Raw genomic sequence first — 14686 nt, 5'->3', positions numbered from 1 at the left:
AGAGTGCTTAAAATAGGTAAGGAGAAGATACCAATCACTGTGATGCAACAATTATTGAAAAGGAATAATTGTTGCTATGGAACGTTTCAAAAAAAGAGATAATTTTCAGTTGAAGTACTCCTGGACAACTTTGTCCTCTGACGATTTTTATTATCTTGAACTATTGGACACCTTTACAGAATGCTTTGGATTTTTTCTCTTTCTCTTGTGTGTTTGCCTCTAGAACTAGACTCTAGCCCCTCTAGAGTGAGGGATATTGTCTCCTGTTAATTTCCAGTGGCTGTCAAGGCTTCCCACTGGGTCTAACATAGACCAGGAAGTCTCTAAATGCAGATGCAGTGAAAATTGATTGCATTTGAATCCAAATGCCATTATCGCATGATTGTACTATTATATGATCCTGCTGAGAGCAACCTTTCTACGCCATAGTCACCACCCAGTGGACTAACAGGGAATAGGAGTTTAAAAACTTCTTAATAAAGAATATCTGAGCACCAGATATATATGGTCTTTTGGTTTGGACTGACAGCTCATCTGTGATTCTCTATTAAATTAAAATGAGTGATTTCTAATTCATTATGGACCAGTGGTGGGTACGTTAGCATCAAAAGGGTATTTTCAATATGAGTGATAAGACAACCAGAACACAGCTGGGGATATAGTTAGGCATTGTGTCCTCACCTAAATTTTATCTTGAATTGTAATCCCCACAATCCCCATGTGTTAAGGGAGAGGCCAGGTGGAGGTAATTAAATCATGAGGGCAGTTCCCCCAGGCTCTTCTCGTGACAGTGAGTGAGTTCTCACAAGATCCGATGGTTTTATAAGGGGCTCTTCTCCTTCCTGCCACCTTGGAAGAAGGTGCTTTGCTTTCCCTTCCACCATGGTTGTAAGTTTCCTGAGGCCTCCGCCATGCTGAACTGTGAGTCAATTAAGTCTCTTATCTTTATAAATTACCCAGTCTCAGGCAGTTCTTTATAGCAGTATGAAAAGAAACTAATACAGCTAGTATGTTGGAATCAATTATAAGAACTGTGTAATGTTATGGCTAACATACTAGAAGTTTTGAACAACTCATGCTTTTTTAAAAACCTATTTTTGTTCTTATATTATCTAATATCAAGATAGCATAGGATTTTGCCATTACAGGAAAAAATTGAGAATCCATGGTCTAATGCTTTTTTAAAGATCAGTAGATTTAAGCTTGGAAAGTGAAAATCATTTACCTGAAATGATGCAATTACTTAGTAAGAAAGCTAGAGGTTGAGCCCGGGTCATCTGCTCTTGTCCTAGCTCTTTCTGTTTTGTGGCATAGTCTCCTCAAAGGGAGGAAGCCTCAGCTAATTTCTATTACTTTTGTTCCCAGCTGCTGCCAGTTTTCCTATCAGTGGGCACCACCTGGAAAAATAAGGCAGGAGGGCAGCCTCGTGTACAAGGTTTTTCTATTTTACCAACAGATTGCTCTCATGCTTTTGGGGAAAGTGTAACCTTAAAATGATGAATGCCTGTCCTATTAAAAGCTCTTCCAGCACAGGCATTATTGATAGTGTGCAAAAAGGCCATCCATTTTAGTGCAAATGAAAATTGAAATGGAGAGAACATCATGTCTTTTTCTCAATATATGATGCTGGCTCACGCGCACTGTGATTGGTGTGAGTTGAAAACAGCTGTCCAGAGTCCTTACGACCTTTGCCTACCTCCCACGGGTGATAACAAGGACACCTAAACAGAAAGAAAGCTATCTTCCTAACATCCATATAATAAATGTACAGCCTTAGCAGAGCACTCAAGCACCCTCATGATCTAGTATCAACTTACCTCAGATTTGTTTTCTATAATTTTTTTGTCTCAAAAGCAATGTGGTAGTTATCTGAGGTTATTATCATTGTTATTTCCCCATCATGTTACCTTTTTCTGGGCTCCTTCCTGCATAGGCTCTTTCCTCTGCTTTGCAATCCGCTCCCTTCTTTTCTGCAAGGCTAAATAATTTTCTTCCTTCACAGTTCAGCTCAGTTTTACCACTGGAGTCTTTTCCACCCCTTCTATTTCTCACGTTGCCTGAACTATTCCATCATCAGAATACCTCTAATGTCTTTGAATTTACTAAGGATATTCATGTTACATGGAATTATGGTCAGATATATGTTTGTCCTCTCATCTAGGGGGTGTGCTTCCTGAGAGCAGAGAGCTTGTGCATCTTTGCATCTCCAGTGTCTAGCACAATGCTTAGGAGTTAGCACACAATAAAATATTTGGTTAAAGACGGAATCTATAAATATAGTGGTGAGTGAAAGAGGAGCACATGTGAGATCAGAAAGCGTCATGCTCTTGGTTATTCAGAAAGACTTTCTCAGCCATAGACTCAATTTTAGACACAGTCAGTCCCAATTATCAGGAATTTGGAGAGTCTGCCTGGGCAATCATCCCAGTTGCCAAAGTTTGTGTCATCTGTATATCACCCAGTAATGATTTTCCAGTGAGTAATATGGTCTCACCTGAAAGAGGTTTGTCTATTAAAATAAAGCCATCTTTTTTAGTGACATGACAGAGCACTTGGAATCCTCCATGCTAGATAATTAACATTCACGCATTAATCTTTCTGCTTTGTCACTGGGTTTGAACCCTGTGCCAGTGATCATTATCTCATGATATGAGAATTTCAAAGTAAACTGGCAGTTAATTTAACAGCATTTAAAAGTAATGAGAGAGTAAAGATGTCAGAATGAAATACACATTTCTTTGAAAACCTAGACAACTATTGCAACTATTTTGAAATCTGGTTAAGCATACAAACCTTTAAAAGGGCAGGATAAAAGAGCAGCTGAATTGTGATTTAGTTCAGACAGGGAACCATTAGGGAGGCAGTATGGAGAAATGAAAAAGGATTAGGCGTAGAGCCCTGGATTTAAAATCCCAGCTTCACCTGTTCTTAGCTGTGTCATCGTAGCTAAATTCCCATTTATTTTGTCCATAAACTATGCATGTTAATTTCTACATTGTAGCATTGTTAAAGGTTAAATGCAATAACATATATGTAAGCCCAAGATCTGGCATGAAGTTGGTGCTCAAGAAATATGCCTTAATTTCTTCTCTTCAAAAAAGAACATTGTGATAGCATGTGTTTTATCTCTGCCCTTTGTGAGCATAGAAAAAAATAGCTGATTCGGAAATGGGGATTTAGTGGAATCAAATACGCGTAAGGAGCTAAGATCACTCAGGAGCTTAGTACAGCACTTCAGACTTATTTCAAATTGAGAGAAATCAGAGGGCCTACTCAATCTTACTTCCCCACTGGTACAGCAGCTAAAACCTCTGGGTAGCTAAAACAAATAAGCTGTGTCTAATACCAAGCCTAACCTCTTAACTCATAACTGAAACTCATAATAGTAGAAAAAGCAGAAGGTTTTGGAGCCAACACAAACGAAGTTCAAATCCTAGTTCAGCTGCTTCCAAATCCCAAAGACAAGCGTTATGTAATTCCTGTGAAACGAAGAAATGAAATGACTGACCCCTCTGAGTTGCAGTTATTTTGGAGGTAAAATAGGAGTACAGTACTTCCTCCACAGGGTGGTTCTGTGTACTAAATTTGATAATGGATATGAGCACTAACGTAGTACCTGAACACACAGTGGGTACCTGACCATGTTATCTTTCTTCCCAACTTGGATCTTAGTATCGGTTTTCCCTTACAGAATGATCACTAATCACAAACCACAAAGTGTGACAGCTGAACAGGCCTATGGGAATCATCTCCTCCAAATTTTAAGGTTAGATTACACAGATCCCTAGAATTTCTGAGTTGTACCCCATGCCACATGAGGAATTAAGGGGGTAAACTAAGGCAGAGTTCTCTATTTCAATCTTTTTTTTGTTTAAAACAAATGGATGACTGTTCTAACAGATTCAATATCAACATGACAAATGTCTGCAAAACAGTGATCTAGTCTGAACCCCTTTTTTCATATTTGTGTAAACTTGAGCCGGTTAAGGGTAATAACTTGCCAGAAATCATTCTGCCTGGGAGATAAGTAAAGGCACATTCAGCAAGTAACATAGAATCCGGACGTGTTGTTCCAATATCTATGATGTCATGTAAGATAAATTAGTAGAAATTCTCACATGAGAATATCATCTCCTACTTACTATGAGGGTTTTCCTAAAGGCACCTCTCCCCTCCACAAAAAATAATGTCATAATTTTGCCCAAAACTAGCTCTGCTTACAAAGAAATTTGCATAAGATACATAAAAATATTTCTACTCTATAAATAAATTTTAAAAAGGAAAGTGATATGGGTCATGAATGATGTATTGGAAAGGTGGTAATAGGCATTTGGATTTGGGATGAAGGTGGAGAGATAGTAAACTAGAAAGCAAACTTCCATGAGGAATAGAAGATAGTGTTCCATGAACTACTGAAGATGGTTATATCTTTACAGAAAGAAACACATACACATGTGAATGTACATATATCCAGGTTTGGGAACTAAAGACTCAAGTTATAATTCTCAATCTGCCAGTCGCTTGGAAGTTCAGTATTTCAATTTACTACTTAAGATTTTCTTACCTATAAAATGAGACACTTGAGCAGTTATTTTGCTCATCTCTTCCAGTTTTACTACTTTTTATAGTTGAGAATTATATTAATCTTTTCCCACCCCACATTTCTTATATGCCAAAAGCTGAGAAGAAGTTTTGTTATAGAGGATGTCTCTTAGGTTTATTCAGCCCTACATTTTCTCAAGTCACTTCTATTCAAGTACTTAACTCTGCTGCTGGGATGCTGGTTCTGTAGAGGACACTGTCTTTTGTCCCTGGTACTGTCCCATGTGGCAATGGCAACACTAAAGTGTGTCAATCAGACAAGAAAGATATTTCACCAAATTTGCTTTGGTCTGCACTTGGTCACTGAGTATCAGCTTCATTTCTTCTTCCTGCAGCCTCAGCTTTTATTTTGAAATCCATCAGACTTTCTTTTCCGGGCTGAATTAAATATTCTTATTCCTATCACCAGCCTCTGTAGCCTGCAATTCAGCAAGTTTATTCTCAAGCATTCTGGAATGTTACAAGCAAAGCAGTCCACACATAGTTACCCACACCAGTCAGAAATGTTTTGTATCATTACTGTTTCCATTATGTATTTATTTGGATGATTATAAGATTAATATTTGTTATAAGATGTTGATTTATTATCTAATGATTTTTAATTGACATTTTGTTCACTGCCATATACTTTTAACAATGTTGTTTGTATCACATGCTCCAGCTGGGATAGTGATAAGGTAATTTGGTATTTAGTGGAGAAATAACTACTTGGAAGAATTAGATGTTTTACACATGGGGCAGGCTTGCCTGGAAAAGATACCACTTTAGAGGCTGATAATGTATCTTAGATAGTTTTTATTTACAGATGACTTTCATTTTACTTTCTGAGTGTTTGTGGGCAGTGAGAAGAACATTGAAAAGAGATCAACATTTTCCTGCTTTATGGATGTTTAAAAGTATTCGTTAAAAACCTCCGAGAGATCAAACCTCATAAAAACATCCAGTCTAAAGATGTGGGCCACTGGATTTGTGACTTGCCATTTTCTTTAATAGAGATGCTTTGATTCCTTTAATGAGATCTGAAAGATTCTAAATGCTCTGGCTCTTTCCTCTCTACCCACTGTGCCTGTAGTCTCTCTCCTCTCACACAGACTGGCTTCCTTTCTTCCAAATGAAAGTTTTGGCACAAAATATTTCCTGTCCCTGGAGCGTGTCTCCTCTCTCACCTGTGATATCTTATCTGGCCAACCTCTAACCTCAGTCTCAGCTAATGTGCTACTTTCTGAAAGAATCCTTATCTTCCTCAAATATGGATCCACTATCCCTCTTTTCCTCTCTCATATCACCATATAGCTTACCTTCATACACTTACCCTATAATTTTCATATGATTGTTTAAAATACATCTTACCTCTTTCAATATGGTACAAACCATGATGTTAGGGATCATGCATATTTTGTTTTATCTATATTTCTCATGTCCAGAACATAGTGAGCACTCAATAAATGTCATGGTATGAGTGAATATTTTGTATTCTACTACTTGTTTGTTCAATTCCAGACTCAGCCTGGTAAAACTACTGTACATCTTTGGGCCTACGGGGTACCAAAGTTATTAAAAGAAAGGCAACAGGTGAAAATTTTAATTTTATAATAAACTGATCAAATTAATTTATATCAACATAATGCTACTTATATTTCGAATGAATATTACTCATCCTTATTTAGGGATGATTTGGTAGTAAAAATAAGAAATTGATTCAATAATGCCAAATATAAATGTTATATTGTAAGAATACAGGAAAATTCTGTGGAACCAAATGCAGAATAAAGACTTCTATTTCTTTCATAGAACCAAAAGTCTTCAGGCAATCTTACTTTCTTGTTCTTTTCTGGAATTAAAAAAATATATATTTGCCGCTTCCTGACATGTTGTAACTTTGTTTCAGAACAGTTTCCTCAGTGAGACTTTTAATTACTTCATCTCATAATCGTGACTTGCATAGGCAATGGCTTGTCATGAGCCTGACTTTGTCTCCAAGTCTGTGTGACCTTGCAACTCCATTGCCTTGAATTGTGTACTCAATCAGCATTTTCCTGGCTGAGTTCAAACTCTTAAGAGGCAGATACTGTCATTAGTTGCTATCTGTTCAGAAGATTGGCTAATTAGGACCTAGGTATAAAACGTCTTTGTAAAGGCCAGGCACAGTGGCTCATGCTTGTAATCCCAGCACTTTGGGAGTCCAAGGCGAGTAGATCACAAGGTCAGGAAATCGAAACCATCCTGGCCAACATGGTGAAACCCCATCTCTACTAAATACAAAAAATTAGCCAGGCGTGGTGGTGCGGCCCTATAGTCTCAGCTACTTAGGAGGCTGAGGCAGGGGAATCACTTGGACCTGGGAGGTGGAGGTTGCAGTGAGCCAAGGTCACGCCATTGCACTTCAGCCTGGTGACAGAGTAAGACCCTGTCTCAAAAAAAAAAAAAAAAAAGGAAAGGAAAGTCTTGGGAGTCTTTGTAAAGAACTGCAATGCGCATCCAGAGTCCAGAAAAAAATATTCATGTTCCGGATATTGCTTTGAATAAGAAAACAGAGCAGTAAACAATCTAGACATAATTCTATCAAAGTATTTTATGGAATAATTTTGGTGTGGATTTTGAAATTACATGTTTATCTGTGTTGTTATTCCATGGGGAATAATTTATTACTCAATGACTAGTGTGTTGTTGAGTCATAATTATAATGTTGGTGTCATAAGTATCAGGATTATATTCTAAAACCAGGGGCAGAGAAAGGCTCAGGTTTGACTTTTGTTTCCCAAGGGCAGGGGCAGTGTCTATGAATGAATAACTGCCTTGAGTATTTCTGTACACTTTGTAGGTGCTCAGTACATTTTTGGGTAGCTGGCTGGCCACTCATAGAAGTTTGGAAGCTCCTGTATTCAGTGTGGGTTATTTGAGTGATTTCCATAGTTCAGAATGGGGGGTGTGGGTCATGCTAATAGAAACTGAAGTATGAGGGTTTTAAAGAGTGAAGGTGCTGATAAATGCTATGCCTCTTCTCTCTGAGGCCTGAATAAATTTAAATAGACAAAATATTACTGAAAAAAAAAAAGAAAATACATTGGTTTTATTACTTTTTTTTTTTTTTTTTTTTTTTTTTTTTTTTTTTTTTTTTTTAAGACAGAGTTTCGCTCTTGTTACCCAAGCTGGAGTGCAATGGCGCGATATTGGTTCACTGCAACCTCCGCCTCCTGGGTTCAAGCAATTCTCCTGCCTCAGCCTCCTGAGTAGCTGGGATTACAGGCACACGCCACCATGCCCAGCTAATTTTTTGTATTTTTTAGTAGAGATGGGGTTTCACCATGTTGACCAGGTTGGTCTCGATCTCTCGACCTTGTGATCCACCCGCCTCAGCCTCCCAAAGTGCTGGGATTACAGACTTGAGCCACTGCGCCCGGCCGGTTTTATTACTTCTTAAAGCACAGTAGAGAACAAAACGATTATATCACATGATGGACCTTCTAATACTCTCACTTCCTTCTCCTCCTCCTCCTCTGCACCTTGTTGAAGTCTAGGCCTATCATGAAAATCAGATTAATGGAAGTACAAGCTCCAAACTGAAAACTTCAAGGAATAGTTAACTTCTATCTTACTCATATAGCTCTAGAAACAAACAAAAATAATGAAAAGCTGTCTGACTTATTTTATGATGGTAGCATAACCTTGATACTAAAATCAAAGGAAAATATGTGTAAAGCAAATTTGCAATTTCCTGTTCTAAAATAAATAATAATGTCTTAAATATTTAGCAAACAGAATTCTTGTTCATATACCTACAGAGGCAAATTTATCATGAAAATAGAGACATTTAAGCCTCAGCGTCCTTCAGTTAGAAGGACAGAGTCTCGGAGTTCCTTCTAGGTGCAATTACCAAGGGTGTTGCCAAAAGAGGTTAACATGTGAGTCAGTGGAGTGGGAGAGGCAGACCCACACTCATTCTGAGTGGACATCCTCTAATTAGCTGCCAGTATGGACAGAATAAAGCAGGCAGAAGAAGTTGGAAGCAACAGACTTGCTGAGTCTTCTGGGCTTCATCTTTCTCCTTTGCTAGATGCTTTCTGCCCTTGAACATCAGACTCCAAGTTCTTCAGCTTTGGGACTCTTGGATTTACACCAGTGGTTTGCCAGGGCCTCTTGAGCCTTTAGTCATGGACTGAAAACTGAACTGTCGGCTTCTCTACTTTTGAGGTTGTGGGGCTCGGCCTGGCTTCCTCCCTCCTCAGCTTGCAGATGATCTATTGTAAGACTTCACCTTGTGATGGTGTGAATCAATTCTCCTTAATAAACTTCCTTTTGCATATACATATATCCTATTAGTTCTGTCCCTCTAGAGCACCATGCCTGTCATGCTTTGCACACCTTTCCTGATATGTAGGGAATTCCTCATTGGGTCATTTCTGCTGCTTCAAGGCAGAAACCAGGTAGGGTATGGGCAGGGGCCTCGGTTTCAGTGATTGAGGCATGCAGAAAAGACTTTGAACAGGAACAAAGCCCTTGGTTTTGGGGGACTGCAAGAAGTATGTACAACCTTCAGGCTCCAGGTTTGTCAGTGGTACCTGAAGTGCTAAGGCCCAGCTGTGCAGCAGTGGGGTCTTTGCTGGAACAATCCTGTAGTATGATTTGGGAGAACCACAGGGCCTTGAATTTGACTCTTTACCCCTCCTGGAGATTATATTATATTAGTTGCCCAGTATCCTTTTAATATATACTTCTGCTTAAACTGGCTACAGTATATTCCCCTACTTGCAAAAACAATGACTAATACAATTTTTATTCAGGCTATATAAAGAATTCTCACCAAATCAATAAGATAAAAGAACTTAAAAAATGAACAGGCAATTCGGAGGAGAAAACCTGAACTGAATTGCTAACTAGTATGTGAAAAAAGGCTCAGCAGCACTGGTAATCAGGAGAATGCAAATTAAACAACAATGAGACAATGCTTCACACTCATCAGATAGGCCCACATTAAAAATATATTAAGATCAACTGAAGGGGAGGATGTGATAAAAGATAAACTGTCGCTTACTGTTGGAGGAATGGTAAATTGGTTGCAACCATCTGGGAAGATACACATTACATCAAGTGAAAGCTGTGCATACCTATGACATAAGTATGAACTCCTGATAAATCTTTTCTCATACTCAAGGCATGTGCAAAGATGTTCATCAGAGTTGATTGTAATATGGAATATTTAACAAAACTCAGAAATTTTAATAGGATATATTCATAAATTACACTGTTTGTATTCAGTGAAATTCCATTTAAAAGTCAAAATGAATTGATAAAATAAACATGTACCAGGGATAAATATCAAAATAATGTTGAATGACCAAAAAAATGAAATTGAGTATTGAACGGTGTCATGTCATGTTAGTATTTTTTTCAATAAAAAACAGCTCACAAAATACAGTTTGGGGATTTATACATATGTAGTGCAAATTTTAAAATTAAGTGCATCAATAGTCCTCACCAATTTTGAGATTATATTTAACACTTCAGGAAAAGAGATTGAAGGTGAGATGAAAGGAGAGAGCTTCCAATTATAAATACGTTATTTAAAAACATAAATATGTTATTGAAGGAAGTGTAACACAATGATAAAATGTTAGATTAAGTGATAAATACACGTGTCTTTTACATTACTCACATTCTTACATATATATTTGACATATTTCTTATTTACATTTATGATAGAAAACTTTATAGATATTTAAGGAAAGGAAGACAGAAGAAAGAAATGGAGATGACTGATTGTCAAACAACAACAGCAGTATAGTCCATGTCTTGGAAAGTTTTAGCCTAATATAGCGCAAAAATATGCAGCACTAATGCTTTGTCAGCCTCTACTTATTACTCTTCCCAGGGCATGGGTGTGAATCCTCCTTCTCAAACTCCAGATCAATTATGCTGACATTCAACATGGTATTTCACGTAACAGAAAAGAGTTCTGCAAGTCTGTATTCCTCTGAATGAGCATATAGGAGATATTTAAAAATGCTGGTTCACTGCTTAAATCAATGAATTACCATCAAGGCTATTATCCTTAGCAAACTAACGCAGGAACAACAACAACAACAACAACAACAAAAACAAATATTGCATGTTCTCACTTATAAGTGGGAGGCAAATGGTGAGAACACATGGACGTGACACAACACACTGTGTTGTTGTTCCCCTCTATATGTCCATGTGTTCTCATCAGAGGGTGGGAGGAGGGAGACGATTAGGAAAAATAACTAATGGGTACTAGGGTTAATACGTGAGTGATCAAATAATCTGTACAACAAACCCTTATGATACAAGTTTACCTATACAACAAACCTGCACATGTGCCCCTGAACTTAAGCTTTTAAGTTTTACACAATAGTAGTAGCAAATATACCATATGGTGGGGTTGCAACCTTAAGAGCAAAATATAAAGTGATTTTAAAGTGGAAATGAAAGGTAGCTAAAATTGCCCTTGAATATCCTGTTGCAAAATTTCATGTTGTGGGAATTTAGTTTCAAAGAGGTTTAATATAGCACTTCCCACCTGCCTTGGCATAATTTTTTTTTTCAGTTAAAAAGTAGTATAAAAGTATTAAAAACAGTTGTCTTGCATTTATGGGTGAAGTTGTGCTAAAAATATATTATCATAAAATGTTATAAGCACAGCCAGGGAGAAGAGAAGGCTATGCTATCAGAAATATAAGGAACCTGGGCTTAAGGGAATGGCTCTGCCTCTCCCATGTCAAGGTTGCTTCTGGCTGCACACTAGTGAATGGATTATCAGGTCGAATCATGTGCTAAGTCATTGTTTATTCCTCCTTTGTCATTACAGACCAAGCAAGCACAATTGAATTTATATAAGTTAATTGAGAATATGATGTGACTCAACCTTGAACAGAATCATTTCATTATTACCAAAATAATAATTAGTTAAAGCATGCCAGAAACCTGCTGTTTTACCAATGCAACATCATCTAACATGCTTGCATTAATGTTTTTGTGCTGATGTTTTTATTTTGGTTCAATTCACAAGAGGACACATTTCTAAAGCTTCCCCATGATGCTTCACTTTTACAAATTGCTGTACCTGCACCTAAAAATTCATAGTTCATGTTTATTTTCCACTACGTGTGTGCTGGCCATGTGGCATATCCCAAAATGTCAACATGGGAACAGGCATTTCTAAGACCATGATATTGGGTGTTGTATACAGTCCTGATCTCTTCAAGATTTTTATGACAAATTGAAGGTAGGCTTATCAAATTTTCAAATGACAGGAGGTTCACAGACATAGAAACTATTTGCAAATGCAAACAATAAGAATACAAAAAGAAATGACAGCTCTGAATGATAAGATGAGTTTATCAAAGTGGAATTTAAAAGGCTTAAAAATAAAAACCTAGACCCGAGTTGAAAAATCAGCTGTTCAAAGAGATATGAGGAGATGTACATCTCAGGAAGACTCCATTTGAAAAATAATTCAAAATTTTAATAAAATGGGTATTTAATAAGTGGGTTGCATTAGTCCATTTTCACACTGCTGATAAAGACATACCTGAGACTGGGAAGAAAAAGAGGTTTAATTCTACTTATAGTTCCACACGGCTGGGGATCCCTCAGAATTATGACAGGAGGTGAAAGCACTTCTTACATGGTGGTGGCAAGAGAAAATGAGGAAGAAACAAAAGCAGAAACCTCTGATAAACCCATCATATCCCATGAGACTTATTCACTATCATGAGAATAGCATGGGAAAGACTGGCTCGCATGATTCAATTGGGTCCCTCCCATAACATGTGAGAATTTTGGGAGATACAATTCAAGTTGAGATTTGGGTAAGGACACAGCCAAATCATATCATTCTGCCTCTTATCCCTCCAAATCTCATGTCCTCACATTTCAAAACCAATCATGCCTTTCCAACAGTCCCCCAAAGTCTTAACTCATATCAGCATTAACCCAAAAGTCCACAGTCCAAACTCATCTGAGACAAGGCAAATCTCTTCTGCCTATGAGCCTGTAAGATCAAAAGCAAGCTAGTTACTTCTAGACACAATGGGGTTACAGGTACTGGGTAAATATGGCCATTCCAAATGGGAAAAATTGGCCAAAACAAAGGGGTTACAGGGCCCATGCCAAGTCCAAAATCCAGCCAGGCAATCAAATTTTAAAGCTCCAAAATGATCTCCTTTGACTCCAGGTCTCACATTCACGTCACATTGTTGCAAGAGGTTGGTTCCTATGGTGTTGGGCAGCTCCACCCACGTGAATTTGCAGAATAAAACCTCCCTCCTTGCTGCTTTCATGGGCTGGCATTGAGTGTCTGTTGCTTTTCCGGGTGCACAGTGCAAACTGTCAGTGGATCTACCATTCTGAGGTCTGGAGGATGGCAGCTCTCTTCTCACAGCTCCACTAGGCAGTACCCCAGTAGGGACTCTGTGTGGGGGCTTCGATGCCATAGTTAACCTTCTGCACTAACCTAGCAGAGGTCCTCCATGAGTGCCCCACCCCTGTAGCAAACTTTTGCCTGGGCATCCAAGCTTTTCCATACATCTTCTGAAATTCAGGTGGAGGTTCCCAAACCTCAGTTCTTGACTTCTGTGCACCCACAGGCTCAATGCCATGTGGAAGCCACCAACACTTGGGGATCCCACCCTCTGAAACCACAGCCCAAGCTCCACATTGGCCCCCTTTCAGTCATGGCTGGAATGGCTGAGACACAGGGTACCAAGTCCCTAGGTTGCACACAGCACAGGACACTGGGCCCAGCTCACAAAACCACTTTTTCCTCCTGGACCTCGATGCCTGTGATGGGACAGGCCACCATTAAGGTCTCTGACATGGTCTGGAGACATTTTCCTCAGAGACTTTAGTATTAACGTTAGACTCCTGGCTACATATGCAAATTTCTACACCCAGCTCGAATTTTCCTCAAAACATGGCTTTTTCTTTTCTACTGCATCAGGCTGCACATTTTCTGAACTTTTATGCTCTGTTTCCCTTTTAAAATGGGATGCTTTTAACAGCACCCAAGTCACTTTTTGAATGCTTTGCTGCTTAGAAATTTCTTCTGCCAGTTACCCTAAATCTCTCTCAAGTTCAAAGTTCCACAGATCTCTAGGGCAGGGGCAGAATTCTGCCAGTCTTTTTTGTCAAACATAACAAGAGTCATTTTTGTTCCCATTCCCAACAAGTTCCTCACTTCCATCTGAGACCACCTCAGCCCAAACCTTATTGTTCATATTATTATCAGCATTTTTGTCAAAGCCATTCGACAAATCTCTAGGAGGTTATACAAGCTTTCCCACATTTCCCTGTCTTCTTCTGAGTCCTTCAAACCGTTCCAACCTCTGCCTGTTACCCAGTTCCAAACTCACTTCCATATTTTCAGGTATCTTTACAGCAATGTCCCACTCCCAATACCAATTTACTGTAATAGTCTGTTTTCATGCTGCGGATAAAGACATACTTGAAACTGGGAAGAGAAAGAGGTTTAATTGGACTTGCAGTTCCACATGGCTGGGGAGGCCTAAGAATCAGGTTGGGAGGCAAAAGACACTTCTTACATGGTGACAACAAGAGAAAATGAGAAAGCATAAGGAGAAACTCCTGATAAACCCATCAGATCTCGTGAGACTTATTCACTATCATGAGAATAGCACAGGAAAGACAGGCCCCATGATTCAATTACCTCCCACTAGGTTCCTCCTACAACATGTGGAAATTGTGAAAGACACAATTCAAGTTGAGGTTTGGGTGGGGGCACAGCCAAACCATATCATGGGTTGTTTGGGATCTTACAAGAAAACAAATATTTTGATGAGAAGAAATGAGCCCAAATCCAGGGGAGTATTAAGTATTCTAAAGATGCTAATAATTTATGCTTGTTAATAAGCCACAATTTGGAGATATTGTACAGTTGAATTTCACTGTAAATCCTTTTTGATGAATTAATTAGTACTTCCAAATATGGCTAAAAGTAGAGTGTTTCAAGTATATATTGCAGTGAAACAAACTAGCCCAAAACCTAGTTGCTTAAATTTGTTACTTTTCACAATGTTGTAGCATAGAAATTTGGTTAGGGTTCTGT

This window comes from Saimiri boliviensis, chromosome 17 (genome assembly GCF_048565385.1).
Source record: "Saimiri boliviensis isolate mSaiBol1 chromosome 17, mSaiBol1.pri, whole genome shotgun sequence".
Taxonomy (NCBI): domain Eukaryota; kingdom Metazoa; phylum Chordata; class Mammalia; order Primates; family Cebidae; genus Saimiri; species Saimiri boliviensis.
The sequence above is the reverse complement of the archived record's forward strand: the minus strand, read 5'-3'. Positions refer to the sequence as shown.